Source organism: Hyaena hyaena, unplaced genomic scaffold (genome assembly GCF_003009895.1).
Source record: "Hyaena hyaena isolate Hyena2069 unplaced genomic scaffold, ASM300989v1 scaffold_186, whole genome shotgun sequence".
NCBI lineage: Eukaryota > Metazoa > Chordata > Mammalia > Carnivora > Hyaenidae > Hyaena > Hyaena hyaena.
The window spans coordinates 2,739,126-2,761,802 of NW_024080818.1; the positions used below are offsets into that span (position 1 = coordinate 2,739,126).

Genomic DNA, 22,677 nt, shown 5'->3' on the forward strand with positions numbered 1-22,677 from the left:
AAAGAAAAATCCAAATCAGCACCATGTTAAAATGGTATAGAAATTCTCCAAAATTTCTGATGTTGTACTGGGTACAAAATGGTTTTAAAATGCTTAACTACTGAGTATATTCAAAGGACAATATTTATCTTCCATATTCTGATAATACTGTTTTTCTCTATTGGGCATCAAGCTATTTTTTTATGATACCAGTTAGTAACACATTTTTCAGAAATGCAAAAATGGTTAATGGCGATCCTCTGTACAAACATTCCGGTTGATTCAGAATATACTAGAAACTTAAGAGCCCCTTGATTTGAGAATCTGTCAACTTACTAGGATTAGCCTTTATAAGTTCTGGTTGTATTTTATAAAGTGGATTTTTGCTTTTGTGTTAACAAAATGTTCTGGGATAGGTTGCAGATATTAGATTTTTCTTACAGGTATTAGTGGCAACTCAAATTCAAAGTTAAGAAATTGTCCTTTTATATGTTCCAAATGACACTAAATAACGTTCTAAGTGAACATGGTGATCTACTTGTATCTATAGTTCTTGAAAGCCATGCATCTTTGTTCTTATTCTGATATTTTCTGTGTAAGCTGGCAAGTGCTACCAGATTTGACAAATTGTCTATAAACTCTTTGAGGGAACAAGAAGAAAAATAAGAAATAGTTGTTTATGGAGGAAGAAGAAGCAACTAACTTAGTAAGTACATTGCAGTAAAAGACAAAGTTAATGGGGGGCGCCTGGGTGGCTTAGTCGGTTAAGCATCCGACTTTCGCTTAGGTCATGATCTCACGGTTCGTGGGTTCGAGCCCCGCATTGGGCTCTGTGCTGACTGCCAGCTCAGAGCCTGGAGCCTGTTTCAGTCTGTGACTCCCTCTCTCTCTGACCCTCCCCTGTTCACGCTGTCTCTCTCTCTCTCTCTCCTAGAAATAAATAAAACATTAAAAAAAATTAAAAAAGAAAAAAACAAAGTTAATGGATCACTCTCAAATTATATGTAAGTGGGAGACATTTCTTAGCTTGGTGGAATGGAGGACAGGTGAACTCAATTTTAGATTAAATAACAATATTAATATCAAGTCGCAATGTATTTGAAGAAGGAACAATAAAATTCATTTGAACTAAATTGATTTGACTCTGGGATAGACTAAGGAAATGTATATTGTTTTCAATAAACAGTTTTGTGAGTTAACCATATGTGGCACCACATATGTTTAGCAAATATTAATAGTATTTAACTGAAGTTAATAATAGTATTTAACTATAGTTAATATTAAGATGTGCTTCAAAATCATGAGAACCTATTGAATAACCAGTGGTGGATGGAGACAGGTTAAGAATTATAGAATTACAGAGGCAGTTAAGCATCCGACTCTTGATTTCAGTTTAGATCATGATCTCACAGTTTGTGGGATTGAGCCCCACATGAGACTCTGATGATAGCATGGACCTTGCTTGGGATTCTCTCTTTCTCCTCCTCTCTCTGTCCCTCCCTGGCTTGTGCTCTCTCTCTCTCTCTCTCTCTCTCAAAAATAAGTAAACTTTAAGAAATTAGTTAAAAAAAGAATTATAGAATTATGGAGAAATCCATTTGTGATTTTAAATTTGAAGACAGCTGACATTTGGAGGGGATCTTTTTCCAGGGTGATCCTAGACATAGTACAGCTGGTACCAGGAAAGAGTTCCCTAGTTTTCTGCTTACTATGTTTAAGTCTGAACCTATGAAAAGGTATTGGGGCATTATTTTTCCTGGTCTTCTCTTTCTTTTATCATTCAACAACACCTTACTCTGAAGCTCTGTTTCACCCACCCAAATGTGTCCCTAAAAGGCCATTTTTATATAACCTCCTGCTGGATAGATTGATCTAAGTTCCATTTGAAAGGCTTCTAATCTCTCCTACACTCACCACTAGAAATTTTCCAGTTTGTAATGGCACTTTGCTTAAAAGTGTGTTAGAATAATTTTAGTTAGATAAATCTTTCTTAAAAGGTAGATATAGTTGAATGTTATTGCTAACATGTAGTTTTGTGTAAATTTGTTAAATTACATGATTTCCAGTTTTCTAAAGTTTTAAAATTGAAGTCTGATAAGTATACATTAGAGTGCAAAAGTCTTGAGGCACCTGGTGGCTTAGTTTGTTGAGCATCCAACTCTTGATTTAGGCTCAGGTCATGATCCCACGGTTGTGATGTTGAGCCTCCACCCCCACCCCCACCACCATTGGGCTCCATGCTGAATGTGGAGCTTGCTTAAGATTCTCTGTCTCTATCTCTGTCTCTGTCTCTGTCTCTGTCTCTCTCTCTCTCTTCTTCCTCCTCTGCCTTTCTCCCCCACTCATGCTCTCTCTCTTTTAAAAGAAAAATTGCAAAGATCTTATGTGTGCATAGCTTGGTGATCTTTTTCAAAATGCATGCATTTTTAAGACTATATATTTCCCTCTAAGTACTGCTTTGGCTCCTTTCCATATATTTTGATTTGTTTTACTTTCATTATTTATTTTAAAATATTTTATAGTTCTCATTACAATTTCTTTGTTGACCAAAGATTATATGTGTGCTGCTTAATTTTCAAAAATTTTGTGAATACTTAGTTATATGTTTCTTGTTTATTTCTACCTCAAATCTACTATAGCCAGAATATACTGCATATGATTTCAATCTTCTGAAATTTGATGAGACTTTATGGTCTAGAAAATTGTTTCTTTTAGTGAATATTTCATTTGCATTGAAAACAATGTTTATTCTTCAGTTTTGTTGATCATGGTACTAAAATATATATTCTTACTGATTTTCTGTTCCCTCTTTGTGACAATGATTTTGTAACATAATGTTTTGTAACATTATGTTTTCCACTGGGATAATATAAAATAATTTAGTGTTTCCTTGAACATGGTTGATTTATAAACCTTCTTCATTTAGTAATACAGAGATTTAAAATACTTATATTTGAAAACAATGCAAAACACACCTGACTGGGGATAAATAGATTAATAACTAATTATGTCCATGCCTGCATCTTTAAACACTTTTAGTCTATCTGAATGCGTGCTTCTGGGTGCCTGCAAAATGTTTTCTTGTTAAACACAAAAGGAGTAGCACATACTCTACCCTCATCTCCTTAGCATCTTACCATTATATTTCATTCTGACTTCTAACTTCATGATGACTTTCACTGGCTTCTAGGGACTCCTCTACTCACTTACAAATCAGTCTAGGATTTCTGGGAATTCATGACTCCCAGGAAAACTTTTTAACTGATGACCGGCAGGGATTCTATAAATGCCTCAGTGTTTTTTGCCCATTGAGTGAGATAATTCAGAGCTGCTGTGTCCCATTGGATCTCAGACTCTACCAGCATTCCAGGGACTCCGTTAGTGCTAAATGACTTGGTAACAGACACTGTTTGTTGCTCATCCTTCCCAGTCTTCATCCCTCTGTACCTGCTAGTATTTCCTAGGGTCAATTCCAAAGTAAATTCCTTACATAAGCTTCCTTGTTACAGAATCTCCTTATGGCAAAATCTAGACTAAGATATTTTGTTATAGAAGGGGTAAAAGGAATTAGATTCTTCGAATGGAATTTGGGATTAAGTACTTGCCAACCACATGGCAAAAAAGGACCCCATTGTTGGTGATAAAGGATGGTGCTAAGCCCTGGCTTTTTAAAACATCACAACTACTAAGTAATTGTGACAATTTCTAAATATGTTACCTGTTGTGAATTAAGTGGGGATATGGGAGAAGGGAGATATATTGGCTTGTGTAATATCTTTAGCAGTTGAGTGACATAGGCAATGTGATTAAGGACTGTGGAGTGAATTTATTGTTAAATGCATCAGTGTCTTGGAGGAAGACAATGACAAGCTCAGATCAGGGCCTGGTATCTCTGCGGCTGAAGAGCAGACTATGCTGAAGATTACTGATTACGACAGTAATTGAGTGACAAAGAAAGGTGAATTTCCAGTCCCACCATTGCCTATGTAAAGTCAGAGGATATTAAGTACAACTGGACCCTATAACCTGAGATGAGGCTATTAGTGGATGAGCTTGAGATGGACTCTGTAGTTTGGCAAAGAGGGTTCTAGCAGACACAGACATTTCTCTTTCTAGAGGATAACAGCTTCCCCCTGCCTCAATTCCATGCCAAAGGTCATACCTGAGGTGGATACACTGCAAAGTCATACTGTAAACAGCAAATGAAGTACTGAGGAATGCCAACAATCATGTGAGTGAGCTTGGAAATGAATCCTTTGCATCCAGTTGAGCCTTCAGATCTCTGAATTTCTGGTCAAGGTCTTATCTGCAACATTGTGAGATACCCTGAGCCAGAAGTACCCATCATGATGTTGCAGATACGACATTGGCCAGAGATTCGGAAACAACCTACTCTCAGATTCCTCACCCACAGTAACTGTGGGAAAACAAATGTTTATTCTTTTAAGCCACTACTTTGTGGGTAATTTGTTACACAACAATATATAACTAACAGTGGGAGAGTAAAACGCTGTAATGGAAAAGTTATAATCCATTGCACAATTTTCAGATCTGAGCCCAGGACCAATCACCTGAAAGGAAGGTCAGTTCTCTGTGTAAAGACACAGCAAGGCTTCTCAGTTATACTATAAAGACATTTATGGACTTTTACCAGAGCAACTGTTCACTGTGGAAAGAGAAATACCTAGATTTTTAAAGAGCTGTTGAATTGGCACCAGTAGATCCAAAATGCCATAGTAACTTTGTTAGAGTGAGGAAATATGAAGGCCCAGCTATAAAAATTCAAGTCTGTTTCAAAATGCACCCAATACAATTCTATGGCGTTATGGTATGATCATTTCCTTATTACTTAAGTGTCTAATTTAGATGGATATACTTAGTGACTGGAAAAAACTCTTAACAGTGTTTGCCTGTTCCACCCCAAACCGAGAGAGTATATTATAAACAATCCTAAGTGCATACTGAGTGGAATGGCAGAGATTAGTGCCAGCCTCAATGACTTGAAGGATGCAGAGATGGTGATCCTAATCATATATCTGCTTAATAAACCTGTATAGGTCTCTGAAAAAAAACAACAACAGATCTTATGGCAGATAATAGTAGACATTGGTAGCTCCAATTATAACTGCTGTGTAGGGTGCAGATCTTTACTAGACAAATCAGCACAGACTGTTCCCCTGGGTATATACCTATTCATCCTAGAAATACATGTTTTCAATCTCCATAAGAAACTTCTGTTTCAGAAGCAGTTTACATTCACATTTAAAGAAGAGCATTAGATATTCTTGATCTTGCCTTCGGTCTGTGTTAATTGTCCTGCTCTCTATCACAGTATAGTCTGAAGAGATCTTGATCATTTGGACATTGTATACAATATTATACTGGTCCAGTATATTGATGACAATACTGAGGATAACACCCCTTTGGATTACTGGGGCAAACAGAGCTACTTGCCTCTAATTTGGGTAGCCTGAGACTCACACATTTTATAACGAATACCTCAGTGAGTACTCAGTATGCTCTGGGTACTGTTCCAAGTGATTTACATATATTAGTCCATATAATCTTCGGAAGTCCCGTAAAATAATATGAAGTATCTATGGGATAAAATGAGGATACTGAGGCCCAGAGAGATTAAGTACATTGGCCAAAGTCACAGAGTTTGGAAGTGGCTATCTTTTTGAATTATTCTTTCCAGTTTCTGTTTCCTGTCTCAATGTCAAGTCATTGACATTCTTGATGTTAACTAGATAAATCCATGATCATACCTCTTATCTTCTTTTTTTCTACTCTTTTATCTTTACCCTTTCTAATATACTGAGTCTGATAGACCAGGTAATTAAGCTTATTAGAACTCTGTATAAAATCAGTCAATGTGATCAGCAAGTGGTCACTCAACTTTGTAATATCTGTTTAGGTTCTTCAGATACTTTCTTAGGTGTATTTTTATATTTGAGGTTGCTGAATACGTTGATGCATAGAAAGGTGAAGTTGAATATACTTCCAGAGTGAAGTTTCATTTAAACCGGAATCCCTATTGAGTGAAGTTGCCTCTTCCTGTTTCTGTTTTTATATTTTTCCTTATATTAAAGCCAGTTCAGTTTTTTCAAATTTGTGAGAGTTATATTATCAATTTAAATCAATTTTTTTTGTAGATAAATCTATATTATTGCTCAATGCTCCAAAAATTAGGATAACTGGAATGTATACATATGCAGTGGAGGAGCAGAATTTACAACTATAAACTAAATTACTGTTAACAGTGACCTACTCCTTTAAAACAGTCAGTATTTTAGAAGCATACATTTGAAGCAGTTAACCAGAACTTTAAATATTATATTATATTTTAAATACAAAACAGTACTTTGAGGGGTGCCTGGATGGCTCAGTTAAGTGCCTAACTTTGGCTCAGGTCATGATCTTGCAGCTCGTTTAATTCAAGCCCCACATTGGGGCTTTTTAATAAATAGCCTTATTTATTTAAATAATTTTAAATAAACATTAAAATGTTTTTCTTTAATTTAAAACACAGCTTTTAAATGTTGCTTTGCAAGAAAATAAAAAGAAAGAAAAATGATAAAGGAAATAAATAATTGTACCCCTAGAACCAGACCCTTTCTCAATGAAGTAAGAATGACTTCTAGGTATACTTGTCAATTGAATTTCAAATAAATTATGGGAATAGAGTTTTCCTTCTTGTGGTTGTGGCCTTTCCACTTTTTTCTTTATTGGTTTCATATTTTACATACCAGATTTGCTCTTTGATATATAATGCCATGAAATGTGTCAGCTGACTGAATGCTTACTTTCGTTAAGTGTGATAGAATTAAGATAATTCATGGAGAAAGCTACTGCTTAGAAGGGAAGAGTTTAAACATTTAATATATTTAGCTGGATAACTACATCATTAACTTTATATTCTTGTACATTCTTTCATATTCCTTCTGAAGAGAGTCAGTAGCTTGAGACTTGACCCAACAACTACTAACAAGGGAGTTTTCTGCAAGGATAAAAGCTTTGAAAATCACTACAAATAAAGCATCTTGTTTTCCATTAAGTTACATTCAAATATCCATGTACTGTACCCTGTAATTAAGTCAAATATCAATTTTAATCACAGCATCCTTAGTACATAATTTCTGTAATGCAATCCTAGCAGTATAATATCAAGCAGCTAAAATGCCCTAGTTAAATGGAATTTTAACTGCTGCAAATTGAGACATAGACAATATCACCATACCTGCATTCAAGCAGTTATACTGAGAGATTTATGTTTGGGAAAGTAAGGGAAGAAAGACTGGTTTAGTCTATATATTTAACAAATATGTTGTTAGGCCAATTTGCAATGTCCCTATTGGTTTTGAAATAAGGCTACTACTGGCTGTGACTTGATTTTAGAGAGTCAATAGAAAAAATCCTTAAAGATAAGATTCCCATTCCATTCGTCAAAAAATTGAGCCTAAAATTACATTTTGAAGGCTGATATCCGGAAGACAGCAGAGGTTAACTTGGGGAGGGAGGAATAAGCATCTTTACTTTGCCAGCTTTCCAAGAAAGGAGTCTGTGCATGGAAAAGCTTTATTATTTAAACCACAACTTGCAGTTCTTCAATTAGAAGCAATTTGACGTGTCAGATTTAAAGTCTATACAACATCTCACATAAATGTCGCAATTGCCTTGTATATCACTTGGCAACAGCTCAACTCTGTTTAAGTCTGCAGGAAAATATTTAGAGTAGAAATAGAAACTGCAAAATAATTACTAATGTCACCATGCTTTCTTTACATCGAAACAACCTCATATTAGAAAACAAATGTCTGGTCATGTCCTAGATGTTGCTAAGATTAAAAACTCTTGTTCCTTTCTTTATGGAGTTGGCCCAACATTCACACTGTCATTGTTTCAAGAAATGGAAATCATCTATGAGATGTCATGTAGCTGATGGTTCTAGAGCCTTGATAGAAAATTTACAAAAAAAAAAAAAAAGGTTTGGAAATCATGAATAATTCATTTGACCATTCTGCACACAATGTTCAGCTGAAATAACTCAGCGTCCGTATACAAGCGTAAGCTAAAGTGACTCTTTTTTCTCTATGAGAGAAAGGAAAAAGTTTTTTGGTCACACCTTTCTTTCAGCATCTAACTTTGAAACTCCCATTTGGATGAGGTTCATGTTCATAGTTCTTGAATTATTGATTACTTGAAGGCCAAGCCATCCCAATCTGTGTCACAGATGCATAATTTATCATGATATTTAAAAGGATGTGTAACTGAAAGGCTTCTGGAACTTTAATCCAATGCCTAATGACAACACATTTTGAGCCTTTTTTTTTTTTTTAATGTTTTCAAAGTCTTGGCAGAAAGACAGGGTTTTCTGGTGCAGTGGCCTCATGTGAAAGCTCAGTATCTTTTAATGTTCCCTTTCTCTCTTTGAATTTTATACTTTTCCTTTCCTTTTTGATTTGGTTCTCCCCCCCTCCACCCCCACCCCCCGAGTCCTTCATGACGCTAATTCTTCCTTTGGTAGTCTTTGTATTTTTTTAAGACTCTATTTCACAGGCCCCTCCATGGTGCCTCGCATTTATTCTTTGTATCTCTCTTCTTTATGTTCTTCTTTTGTGCATTCTGCCTTCTTGGATTTCTAATGCTTGAGAAAACCCTTTCAGCCATTTATTTCCTATTTATTGTCTTATTTTTCTTTGTAGCAAGAGCCTAGTTAATTTATTACTGGTCTGAATTTTGTCTCTGATGCTTCGAATATTTGCTGCACCACAGTGGAGAAAAGAAGTGGATAATGACAAACTTCCTTTAACTGCTATTGTTGGAATGATAAAGTTGAGTGGGGTAATTTCAAAGCCAGGGGTAATTCAGGCCTTCCATTTTCCCAAAGGTCAAGTCAGCCAACACTACAATGAGGCCGCCACCTTCCCACTTCCTTGCTTCTAACCCTGGCAATGGCCACTCCACACTTAAGTTGCAACTGGCAGAAAATTCCAACTCAGCAGAGGGTGAAAAAATGAAAAAGGGGCCAAGAATTGTGGGTGAGATGGAAGGGGATATGTAAGCTCCTTCAAGGCTCAAAGGGCAGCCACGCCCTTAAATGAAAACTTGGGGGGAAGAAACCACCCCATGTTTCTATTTTAAATGGCTTTTTAGTTTTTGTCTCAGTTGTTTTGAACTCTTCTTTCAAAGGATGGCTGGAGTAATCTTTCTTAGAATGTAGTCATTCTTACCTTTTGGTCCCTGGATTATGTAAATTTATCATAAAGAGCTGTTTTACATATGTGATACAAATCAGAATTCACATTTAACTTGCCCCACTATTTTCAGGAACTTGACTGCTGTCTAGACTAAGATTCTCATAAAAGGATAGTATCTATAGAGATACATGTGATGGCAAATTTAGGACTTTATGCATAATTTTTTCGGTAGAATTAAATACATTTATTGTGAGGACACATAAGGAGATATATTTAGAAATAAAATTTATAATTTGATTCAGCATTCCTGAAGGCTTTATGTAACCTGCTTGCAAAAAGATCCTAAGGTTGGTGAAGAGCACTTGATACATTAGCAATATTCTGCCTTTTATTAAAATTTCTATATGTAGCTGTTTTATTTCAGAAGATGTAGTTCAACTCTTGGTGTATAAAACTCCACCTAAAACAGGTCTTTGCTTCTCCTAACAGGGAAAAATTATCCATAGGCAGAGCATTCCATTTCATTACCCTATTAAGTGACTTCTAGGCTTCCAGAATTTGTCATCTTTAGATAATCTGATATTAACTTATTATATTGCTCTTCAGATGCTAAGCTAAGGGATAGTTTTTTTTTTTTTTCCTCTACATTAACGCAAAGCTTCTTTAAGATCCATGTACCAAAACTACATTTCACACCTTTGAACTAAGGTGCCTGGGATGGCTTTTAATCCCCAGTATAGACAGCTGGCTGAGCTCTCAACCCCTCTGTTAGGAGGGCCCACGTATGAACTCTTCCACGAAGCCTTTCTCTGCAAACTTCTAACTAGGAAGCCACTCATTTGTTTGGTTCTCTCTGTAATCTGTTCATCCCTCAGCCATAGCCACTAGAACATGTTATAACACCCAAGATTATGCTTGATATAAAATAAGCATTTAGTATTTGTTGACTGATGGGTGAACTCTCTGGATAGACACTTGATCATTTGTCATTCCTTCATCAGGCTGGCATACTGGTTAATCCATTCCTCTGTGTTTTGCTGATGCCTTCCTTCTGAATGGTCAGTGCTCTGACTAGTTGAATAAGGTTAGAAGAAGAGAACAGGAAGAAGAAATAGCCAACATTGTTTAAGGGCCAGCTGAGCCAGGCACTGTTCTGAGCACTTTACAACCATTTGTTCATTTTTTACCTCACAATTATCCTGTGAGGCAGGTACTACTGTTATTACTATTTGACAACATAGTAAAACTAACACTCTGAGAGATTAATGAACCTTCCGTGGTTTTAGAACTAGTATGGAAATGGATTCAGTCCCTGTGCATTTGACTGAAGATGTCAAACATATCACCTTCTTCTGTCCTGGCTTATTTAAATAGTGAATGCAAACTTTTTTCTCAAAATATTTGTGGTGTTAAAAGATAAACTGAGGCATATGAAAAACTTTTTGAGAGTTTATTTGGGAAAAAAATTGATTTGAATCTGCCACAATGAAAGTAATAGGAGCACCCCACCAACAGGAGCCAGGGGGAAAGACTTATATAGACAAAGCACAGAAGCAAAGCAAAGTATTTGATTGGCTATAACTGAAAGCCTCGTTGGCTATTTGTGATTGGGGTCCCGCTTACATCTCAGTTGTGTAACCTGGAAGCAATTACGGGCCTGGAGTTTGGTTTGCTTATATAGGTGCCACTGCATTAGATCCGCCTCAGCCTAATGGCCTCTTTGTTCAGTTAATTTAACATTTGTCAATTCTGGCATGGAGCATTTTCTGCCATCATAGGAATTTCAATTTTTTCTCCTTTGAATAGAGTTAGATGAAATTATCACATTTATTTTATGGGGCTATTTAAAATGTGTTTCTCATGTTCCTTGAAGGCCTGGATGATACCTCCCATCTTATTTCTAATGCCTGGACATTTCCTGAGCCATAGCTAAGTAAACAAATGAATGTCCTTACTATACAAATCATTATAACACTTATGTGTTTTACGGTTATTTATTCTACCATCTCTTAGCCTCTTTCCTAGCTTGCCCCTAAAATGTGTAAAGTCATCAGTTGAACAAATGGAATAAGTGAATAAATAAATAAGTGAGGGTGTGAATACATGCAGGTGAGTGCCGCTTGAAACATTTGTTCCCAAATTGTGTTTGTCAAGATATCCAAAATTTATTTGCCCTCTTCTTGTCTGTCTGAACAATTCCAACACAAATTTGAAGACTCGAGGTATGCATCCTTCATCAGGAGTACTGCCTTCCCCCAGTATTTACATCCAGGTGCTACTCCTATCTGGCAGAGGGAATATGGCTCTTTGCTGTAGCCTCAGTGCCCACACCTTATCTCCATGATGACACTTCCCACTTTGTGGTGCCATTGTTTATTCAAAAGTCTGAATCTCCCAGTAGACTAAGGCCAGAGTAACTGTCTTATTTAACTGTACATCAATAGTGTGTAGCATATGTTTTAGCATGTGGTCTACAGTCAATAGCTACTTACTGAAAAAATGGGTTATTCTACGTATCAGTAAATTGGAGACATCCTACAAATTAATATAGGGAGGGGAAAGTTAAAGCTATTCTTCCTTTTTTTTTCTCAGTTTGTGTGACATGGGTAGGGAGATTGCTGCTACAACTAAACTCCTCCACTTCGAAAATAGTCACTTATTGATGTTTAAAAATATACAATAGGGGCACCTGGATGGCTCAATCAGTTAAGAATTCAACTTTGGCTCAGGTCATGATCTCATGGCTTGTGACTTTAAGCCCCATATCAGGGTTGTCAGCAGAGCCTGCTTCGGATCCTGTCTCCCTCTTTCTGCCCCTCCCCGCTTATGTTCATTTCCTCTTTCTCAAAAATAAATTACCATTAAAGAAATTATAAATACATACATACATACATACATACATACATACATACATTAAAAATAATTTTAGGCCAATAATTGTAAAACTGTAACCTAGAGCTTCCAAAGCTTTCCACAATAAAAGGTAAACATTGAACACTTAAAAAATTAGTCAATGTCTGTCCATGGTAGAAGGATTATAAAGATTTTTACTTTTCCATAATGGGTTATTTCTCTATTTTCTATTTAGGATTGGTGGAGCAACATTCCTCTCCACATCTGCACTTATCAAGACTCTACTATATGGTTAAAAAGGACTCCAATTTTTTTAAAATTTTACTTATTTTTTAAAAAATATTTTAAGTTTATTTTCAGAGAGAGAGAGAGAGAGAGCACACAAGTTGGGGAGGGGCAGAGAGAGAGAGAGAGAGAGAGAGACAGAATCCTAAGCAGGCTCCACACCATTAGTGCAGAGCCAGATGTGGGGCTTGAATTCATGAACTGTGAGATCATGACCCAAGATGAGATCAAGAGTCCTATACTTAACAGACTAAGCCACCCAGGCACCCCTATTTTTAAATGAATTAATATATGTTTCTGGGAGTTGAGTCTGTGTTTGCCTATATTACCTTGAGGTTGAATTCTGACAGAATATGGGAGATTTTTTCCTTGCTTTAGTTTGAACTCGTATTTCCTAGTCCTAAATTGAAATGTGTGTTATCTCCTAACTGGGCAGGGAAATGGGTAGAAGTCAAAGACTGCAGTGCATTTTAAGAAAGACTTCCCAATGTCTGAGTATTGTGCAAGTAAGCACGTTTTCGTTAATTAATGTTTCCTAAAGTTGAGCAGTTTCCTATAAAACTATGGACTGACTTACCATATATTTTTATCTGCTATGTAGGAAAGGGGGATAATTCATTTTATTCTTAAATCTTTTTATTATTTTCATGCTATATCCAGTTGGTATACAAAGACAGAGGGACAATTTCATATACAAGCAAGATTCTAGGCAAACAATGACAATGCTTTTTAAAACATAATTTATTGTCAAATTGGCTAACATACAGTGTGTAAATTGTGCTCTTGGTTTTTGGGGTAGATTCCCATGGACCATTGCTTACATAAAACACCCAGTGTTGTCATCCCAACAAGTACCCTCCTCAATGCCCATCACCCATTTTCCCCTCTCTAACTCTGTCATCCACCCTTAGTTCTCTGTATTTAAGAGTCTCATATGTTTGTCTCCCTCTCTCTCTGTAATGATTTTTTTCCCCTTTCCTTCCTCCCATGATCTTCTGTTAAGTTTACAAAGATGTTAATATGAGATTTAAAAAAAAAAGGATTCATTAGAGTGCTTGGGTGTCTCAGTTTGTTAAGTATCCAACTTCAGCTCAGGTCATAATCTTACAGTTCATGGGTTCAAGCTGCACATCGGGCTCTGTGCTGACAGCTCAGAGCTTGGAACCTGCTTCAGATTCTGTGTCTTCTCTTTTTGCTCCTCCTCCACTCATGATCTGTCTCTCAAAAATAAATAAATGTTGAAAAAAAAAAGGATTCACTCAAACAACTAATTTACATTAACACTATATTTTGTTTAGGAAAAGAGATTCATAAAAGTTGAACATGATTTTAAAATGTAGTGTTTTCAAAGATTTTATTTTTAATTATTATTTTTAAGTAGGCTCCACATAGTGTGGACCCCAACATGGGGCTTGAACTCACAACCCTGAGATCAAGACCTGAGCTGAGATCAAGAATTGGATGCTCAACCAACTGAGCCACCCAGGCGTGCTTAGTGTTTTATTTTTATTTATTTATTTATTTTTTAAAAAATTTTTATAGTTTATTTTTGAGACAGAGAGAGACAGAGCATGAGTGAGGGAGGGGCAGAGAGAGAGGAGACACAGAATCCAAAATAGGGTCCAGGCTCTGAGCTGTCAGCACAGAGGCTGATGCAGCGCTAGAATCCATGAACTGTGAGATCTGACCTGAGCCGAAGTCGGATGCTTATCCAACTGAGCCACCCAGGCGCCCAAGTGTTTTATTTTTAAAGAGTATTAATTTTACACAGGCTACATGAATGTAGACTTCTATATAACTGGCTTTTAATATATTCTGGGGGCATATTTATATGTATGTAAATATATGTATATGTTTTTATAATCTACACAGCTCTGAAATTAGTTTTGAAATGTATGGGAAAGCACGATTTGTTTCATGTGTTCCTTCTTAAGTCTCTGAATAGTTATGTACACTATATTTTATTGTGAAAATGATTGGATGTTATGCAGAATTACTTTCTAGCTGGTGTCATGAGGGATATGTTTTTTTTTTCAAAGAATTATTTTACTATTTTAGAGTGTCTTCTTAAAATAATGACAATTTTAATATAAAATTAATATCCAAGACTTTCAAGAGCACAGCAAGTATTACAAAAATAGTTTGTGAAATCTGATTTAGAATATATTGACTAGAATAAAATTTATTCTTATTAATTTAGGTCATAACTGCTTTTGAACATTATGAAACATATGAATGACTTTATTCCAAGTAAAGATCATTCAGTAGAATCAAACTATAGTGCTTTCCAAAGGAATTTCCTTTTAATGGCTTGCAGATGGTGTTGTGTTCAATGCCAGTGAAAAAAATGAATTCAGCTTTAAGACATAAAACTTTACATGAAATTAATCCCCTGTGTGGATTAAGTGTTTTCACTATCATGGAAAGAAATTTGGAAAAGAGTAATAACAGATATTTAAAAAATGTATTACTGAAAATGTTTGCTAAATATTTTAATGATATTCCTAAAGCAATCCCTTAAATTGAAAGCCACCAAAACAAGTAATTGTCTTTCAGAGAGAGGAAGTCTTTTTAGGGATAGAGGAAGAAAATCTTAACATTTCAATATCTTGTATTTGTTTTTTTCAATCAGCATTTTAAAATGTTAAATATATGAAAACACTTAAAGTTTCTAAAAAATAAGCATTCCTTGTAAAGGCAAAAAATATCTGTAGCCTATTTCAAATGTGTAAATCAGTGCTTCACAAAAGTGGTCCTGTAAGTATAAGCATCACCACCATCTTGAAGATCCTATTAAAATGATGTGGGTGGAACTGGGGGATATATAGCCCAAGGGTCTTATGGGAACTGTAGGGACCATAGTGGCTGGAAGACCAGCTAGGATCTCATTCTCCTTGAGTGTCCCCCGTAAGGCCCAGATAGCCGTAATGAGGGTAAAGGACCTAATTGTAAGCCGCTACTAAAAGACTTGAATTTCATGGCTCAAACTGAACTTGTTAAGAGTAGATTCTCAACTCTTTACTTTTAGAATCCGCTTTAGAAAATGAAGAGGCCTAGACCCTATCCCAGCTCTTATATTAGAATGTGACTTGGTCCCAACTGATTCTGGAACCTTACCTCCAGTACTCACCCAATGTGTTCAGTGCTCTGAATTTTAGGTGGACTGAATTTTCAGCTCTTCCTGGGTGTCAGTCTGTCTCTTGCTTCTAGGCCTCAGCACATAATGTCCTTTCTGTCTTATCAAATACTCTTCACTGCTTCCTCTCCTCTCCTTGTGCCTCCTTCATCCCCTTGGTCAACCAGGACTCTTTCTGCAGACAAGGTGCCTGGATATGTGCTTCCATAGAACGTGGCCTTTCCCCTCTCATAGCAGTTGCGACTGCCTCTATTTGTTTACCTTCCCTGCTGGATTGTGAGCTTCCTGAGGTCAGGAAGCATTTCTCTAAGCTCACTACTCTATTTCAGTGCCTGCCACACTTTTATGCCCTCAAGAAAAATTTACCGAAAGATCAATTCTTTTTTCATTTCCTAAGGGTGCTAGAATTCTGAATAACCACTCAGAAGTAGTAGCATCCCAATATTAACATTTCTTTAGTCATCTATCAAGTCTCTTTTTCTTCATAAATTGAAGACCTGTGGATGGAGTCTTGGGATCTGCTTTTTTTTTTTTTCCTTTTATAAGGGTTGGGCACATTCATTATACCAAGTTGCCCTATGCATTTTAAACATGAAATTACCTTTAGAATTAAGATGGGATCTAAAGGAAGTCCTAGGAACTGGTCCAAAATCCAAACAGGAAGTAAAGAAAGCAGTGGAGAGTGAAGCTGATAGTCATGTGGACTCCTCTCTATCTCAAGAATCCTTTCCTTACACCCATCTGAGCTATGGTGTCCGTTCTGCCCCGGCATCTGGGACCAGTTCTAACTTCAATATAGTGGAATTTAAGTATTTGTAACTGAGTTCTTGGGAAGACTCACAGGTAAATCTACTTTCCTCTAGTTTTACTCTCATTTTTGTTTCATTTCTAGAAAATTCAGGGCCTGTCTTGTTAGGAGATTACTTCCTCCACTTACACTGCACTTGAGGAAACTGGGTGCAGAGCAGCACATCAGTAATTTCTCGCGACCCATGAAGGGCTTACTAGTTTGACCCTAACTGGTCATTCCTGTTCATGTTCAATCAAAAACACACCCAACCCTTGAGAAATATGAGCACATACTACTCACCCTCTTTCTCAAACTGTCCCTCAGAAATCAAATATACCCCTGGGTAGCTTTTTCTCCCTCATCACTTATGCCAGATGTCGGTTGCTGAATTTGTCAGTTCTTTTATTACCAACAACCATTCCATAAGATGTGTTGTTGCTCTCTCTCCAGAACATGAAGTACTCATGTCTATTTTGCTCATAACATCTACTTCATTTGCATGTGGTCCAAGATGAAAACTGTAAGCAGTAGCCTTGTACATATTGGCATTTCAGTCATATGATTCCCTGTGGTCTCCCTAAAGTTAGGAGGTGATTCAATTTGCAATGATTTCTGTGCATGTAATTATTACTATGTAACACAATATTTTAAGAGTACATTAACCCGTGCCTCATGAGATGAAATATGGCATGGCTATACAAGTAGCAGCAGCGTGGATGATCAAGAGTTCAAAAAAGAATGGTATCATCCTTCAGTCATGACTATGTCTGAGATCCATATGCCAGGTCTTGTCAAACTCACGCCTGTGGGTGCCTACGTTCTGTGTCATCTTTACTTTCTGTACACCAGCTAAAAGAAAAAAAGCCAAACAAATGCAAAGTTCAGAGTGCAAATCCCTTTCAGAAAAAAAACATGTAATGTGTATAGTAAAATTCCTTAGGCTAAGGAAAAGATTGTGGCAATCTAAATAAAAACAAGGCTTTAAATAGTTTATGAGTAAGTATTTAAAAAATCCTCTTTGGCCTTTGTGACCTTCATAAAATAGCCCTGATTATCAAAGCATAAATACATCAGATATATGAATCAAAATTTCCCCTACAAATAAACACTAGTGATATCGTGTTAAAATGAAGTCCATAGGATTTGTGGGTAAATGATACTCCAGTACCAGCAGTGTTGCCTGTCTGATCAACTTGCCAAATGGCTGAATTTCTTTCGCAATAGACTCTTCCTTGCCATGATACAGATTGCATTTTTAATTTGGCAAATGTTCACATATTGGCTGTTATGTCCTTGACATTGTACTAGGTACCAGGTACTCAGTGATTAAGCCAGACTATTAAGGACTTACAAGTGTTTTATTTGTAGTCAACTGATGTTCTCCTCTAACACTGGTCCTTGTCTGGAACTAAATCTGGGTTAAGAGAAACGGAAAAGAAAAATAAGTGGGAAAAGCATTTTTCATGAAGAACCATTCTGCAAAGAATACCTTATTTTTTTTCTTTTCTCTCTTTGTCCCAAATCTAATCTTTTTATCTGAGGTTGATATTTATTCTTTGCAAAATGTTACTATTTTGTTTATTTATCCCATATTTTATTTATTGTGATCTATGTCTGCACTGAGGCAAGATAGATGGGAGGGCAAAGCTCTCAGAGTATGGTTTTACAGCTCCTAAGAAAAATTTTCTCTGCTTCTCCTCTGCCCACCACTCTGAAGATTGAGTAAGTATCATGAGGCAGATGAGAGTTAGGTAAACCCATCTCTGCAGGCCTATTAGATTTTTAGATTAGAGGAAGGAGCTACAAGGTCAAAGTCTTAGGATAAACATTTGTCAGTTGCTAGTCAAATTGGAAAAATATTCTCTGTAAGAGATTATAATGAAATTCTCTTCATATGTCTTTTATCAATATTATATTTTTATGTGTGAAAAGAGATTTGTTATTTCAACTTTTTACTTATGAAAACTTTTTCCACTTCATATAATGAATTCAGGCTTCATAGATGTTTTGCAAGATTACTTTTCTTTAAGTATACATGATTATGTACATACATATACAAGTACATACGTGTACATATACATATGTACATATACAAACAGATGAATAGCTTTTTAAATAGAAGTGTACAGGGACAACTAATGAATGTCTTTATTTGTTAATTGTTCTTTCCTCCTGTGGACTTTGAACAGTGCTTTTTTATTTTAGGTAACAGGTAATTCAGTTAAATGAATTGGTTATTTTCAGCCAACAGATCTTTCTTGGCCTCCCACTGGGTCTGAGGCACTGAGTCAGGGGTTGGAATTAATCACCGGGTCAGGGAAAATTCCAAGCAATCGTTAGGGTCTGGAATTGCATACGACATTTCCTCATGATAACATCATAGGATTGAGAAGGAAGAATTGTCTTCCTGAATTACAAACTGCAGAAGTGAGAAGGTAGCATCAGTTAGAGATTTATCCACTTATTAGGGAATTCAAAACTTTTATCATTTTGTAGAGAAACAGCCCATACTGTCATTCTATGTGCCGTTTATACAGCTTTAAAAAAAAAAGATTTACTGACAAGGATGCTAAACTTCTGCTTTTAGAAATTGCCTGAGTAGAGCCAGGGACAAATTTCTGTTTGACTAGAAAGCCATTATTTCCAATACATCAATTGATTAGGGGTAAAAATTTCAACAGTCAACTTTCTCTGTGATGATTTTAGATGTTTTATTATGTTATGAGATTATGCTGTAGCCTATGCCAGAAGCCTGTTGCTGTGAGCTAGAAAGATGAGAATTTAATGAGGTATAAAACATATACACAAATTGCAACGCCAATGATGATGCCTTAATAGCTTAAGAGGCTTGCATAACTGCATTATAAACTGGAACATAAAAAGATACAGCATGTTGACATCAAGCCTGTAAAATCAGCAACCCAAAGGCCTAAGAGCTTCGGAACCTAGAGCAGAGGCAATTTGCTTCAGTATTCTTAGCAACAAAAAGCAGAATGCACAACGTCCGTAGAGAACTATTTTCTTATTCCAAAAGTAAGAAATCCTGCCATTTGTAACAACGTGGATGGAACTGGAGGGGATTATGCTAAGTGAAATAAGTCAATCAGAGAAAGATATCATATGTTTTCATTCATATGGTGAACTTGAGAAACTTAACAGAAGACCATGGGGGGAAGGGAAAGGGAAAGAATAGTTTCTAACAGAGAGGGAGGCAAACCATAAGAGATTACATACAGAGAACAAACTGAGGGTTGATGGGGGCGGAAGGGTAAAGTGGGTGACGGGCATTGAACAAGGACACTTGTTGGGATGAGCACTGGGTGCTGTATGTAAGCAATGAATCACGAGAATCTACCCCCAAACCAAGAGCACACTGTATACACAGTATGTTAGCTAACTTGACAACAAATTATATCATAAAAATAAATAAATAAAAATATGGCTGGATTTATTTCTTTGTTAAAATAAAACAGTGTAAGTCTTACAGAAAGAATGAATTTAATTTTTAAAATAACATTTTCCTCTGTAAATCAGATGACAGAATAAGAAGCTATTTCATTTTTATTACAACTAAAAGCTGAAGCAAAGGAATGAGAAAGACAAAATGGGTGTGGAATGGAAAGGTAATTCTTTTCAAGTATTGGGATCACCACCAATCTAATCTCTGCTTCTCAGTTTATTAAAGAGATCTCTGAAAAATAACCCAGAGAGATTCATTTGTTTTACAACTCAAAGACTGCCTGAGAATCTCTTCCTAAAACTTTTAGTTCTGGAAGTCAGTTCTATTTACTGACATGCCATGCTTTTCTTACTTTCCTAGGTTTACAACCAGCAGCTACTACAGCAGCAACAACTTGGTGAATGTCATGGACAGCCTCTGACAATATCGGGGCTCCACAGCCTTGAGAACTTTCAATATTTCTAGATATTTTTATTCCCAAATTAGGAAAAAAAGTCTGTTGGATTATGAAGAATACTAAATTCGTGGTTATATTTTATTAATATATTTAGAAGAAAGATAAAAAATGAAGGAACAGAATATCAGAAAGATAAAGATACAGCTTTCTTTTTTAAATTGGCCAGACTGCATAGGTTCAATTTCCAGATCGGCTAATTAATAATTTAATAAATGTGTCATCTAGGGTAAATTCCTTATTTTCACTATATTTCTGTCTCCATGTCTGTAAAATGGGAATTATAATGATGGTGATAATAATAATAGCTACCTTGAGGTTCCTTTTTTATTTAGAACAAAGTCTGGTGCACGGTAGCACTCTATATAGAATTAAATGTTGGACAACTCAGTCCTTTCTTTCGAGGCTTTCCCTAATTAATCAGCAACACTGGCAAACCTCTGTTGCTGTGTTTCATATGGATTCAAAACATCTTTATAATCATTTTTGAAGCTTGACACTTTCATACAGATTAAGGAAAATCTAGAGAAAAACTTACTTTGAAGGCAGAATGTTAATATCTAAGTTAATAGTATTCCTCTTAGAATGTGTTTTCTGTTGAAAACTTTTCCTTTTGTTAAAAGGAAAGCACATTCATATTCTCAGCTTTACAGCTAAGTTAAAAACTGAAAAACATTTGACTGTCAAAAGTTTTATTACATGTCAAAACTTGAATTTTTATTTGAATATGATAGAAAAAATTCAAGTTGATTTTTTCTCACTTAAATAGGCAGAAATTTTGTATTTTAATGAACTTTGGAAGTTGTCTCTATCTTTTACTACTTGAGAAAAAAACAGGTATTTCTATATATGAAAATAGAACTAAATAGTATTTCATTGAAAAGTCCAAATATGCATTCCAGTGTTTTCCAAAGTTGTCTGGTTTTATGCATCACTCAGCGTAATTCTTTTTAATGCAGATTCCCAGGGCTCATTCCAGAACTATCAAATCAGAGGCTCCAGGAGAGTTTGTAATAACATGCGGGATGATTCTTCTGATCAAATAAGTATGTGAAGAACTAACTTAAACAAATGTTTCTCTGAATTAAACATGTCTTTGGGAATACTGAATCAGTAAAAGGCAACATGGACTTTCTAAGAGAGAGGTATTGATAAAAATAGCAAGTACAGACCATACCTAAGGAGCTTTGTAAGTGCAGATCTACTCTTGCTGGTTTAATTTGTGAAGAGATTTTAAATATTGATTTTTTTTTCTTTAACAAATGACTTAAACTATCTGCATGTTAGTGCCTGCCAAGGTAGTGTGTGAAATTTTACCAGCTGGGAATTATTCCCTCATTCTCTGGTGTGATTAACACTTCCAGCTGTAGAATAATTAAACTGTCAATCAGTTCTGAGACAGAGCAAAACAGTTTCTCATTTGATCCATCAGTTGGAAGGCTAAATGGGGAACACGTCAGGTGTCTAGCCCTCCTCACAACCAGAGTTCACATCCCACTCCTCTGTTCTCCCCCACCTCCCCCTTTTCTGTCCTTGCGTACACAAACACACGCTCTGGAGGACGAGTGTACGTGCTGCTGAAGTTTGGGTCTTCGAGTTGCCACCAACTTTTGAAAATGTGTTTTATTGATTATCCTTAAGGAATTGGAGGAAAATGAAGTCAGAAGGTTAAGTGATTGTTGAGTGTATGTGCTTTCTGCATGGTACATGTTACTTGGACCATGTTAACATACATTCCATTAATTTTCCCCTGCTTCGAGATATAATTGATATATAACCTTGTATAAATTTAAGGCATACAACATGCTGATTTGATACACTTCTATATCACAAAATAATTACCATCATAGCCTTAGCCAGTATCTTCAACGCTGCACATAATTACCATTGTGTGTGTGTGTGTGTGTGTGTGTGTGTGTGTGTGTGTTCAGAACATTTAAGAGCTACTCTCTTGGCAACTTTCACGTATATAATACAGTATTGTTAACTATAATCACCATACTGTATATTAGATTCCCACAATTTAATCATCTTATAACAGTGACTTTTTTTAGTTTTGAAACTTCTTCCTTCCTGACCTGGGAACACTGACCTGATACATGCCTCCCATATATCATCTTCCATAATGATCAAGCTTCCAGGTCTAGAAGAAAAAAAGCGATGGGAAATCATATCCACAGCATGTTGTTGAATGATTAATGCTACATAATGTTCTAGAGTCTTTAGTCTTGTGTGTGCCAGCATGGCGGCTGGAAAATGCAGGGTGGAAGCAGAAATTCAGATTCATGCATCTCTGAATGCTCCAGCCCCATCTCTGCTTCTTAGATATTCTTTTATAGGTCTCAATGCCTGGAGTCAGCAGTGGCTGTGTGGCTTTTATGTTTTCCTGTTAGAGTTCTTTTTAACTTAATTAAGGCTTTAATAGGAGTTTTATTTCCCTTAGAGGGTTATTGTGAAGTTTAAAGTGGCCTCAGACATAAGTGCCCAAAATACCTGTTCCATCAAATATCTTTTTGAACT

At 36.1% G+C, this 22,677-nt stretch overlaps 1 long non-coding RNA gene across 1 annotated transcript; it reads right to left on the reverse strand.

Annotated features, from left to right (window-relative positions):
* Nucleotides 1-16,936: 16,936 nt before the first annotated feature.
* On the reverse strand, nt 16,937-22,302 carry LOC120237613. Its single transcript, XR_005529996.1, has 3 exons — nt 22,250-22,302; nt 17,595-17,657; nt 16,937-17,092 (listed from the first exon to the last, which is right to left on the reverse strand). It is a non-coding gene; the product is annotated as an uncharacterized LOC120237613 (long non-coding RNA).
* Between the last annotated feature and the right edge of the window lie 375 nt (nt 22,303-22,677).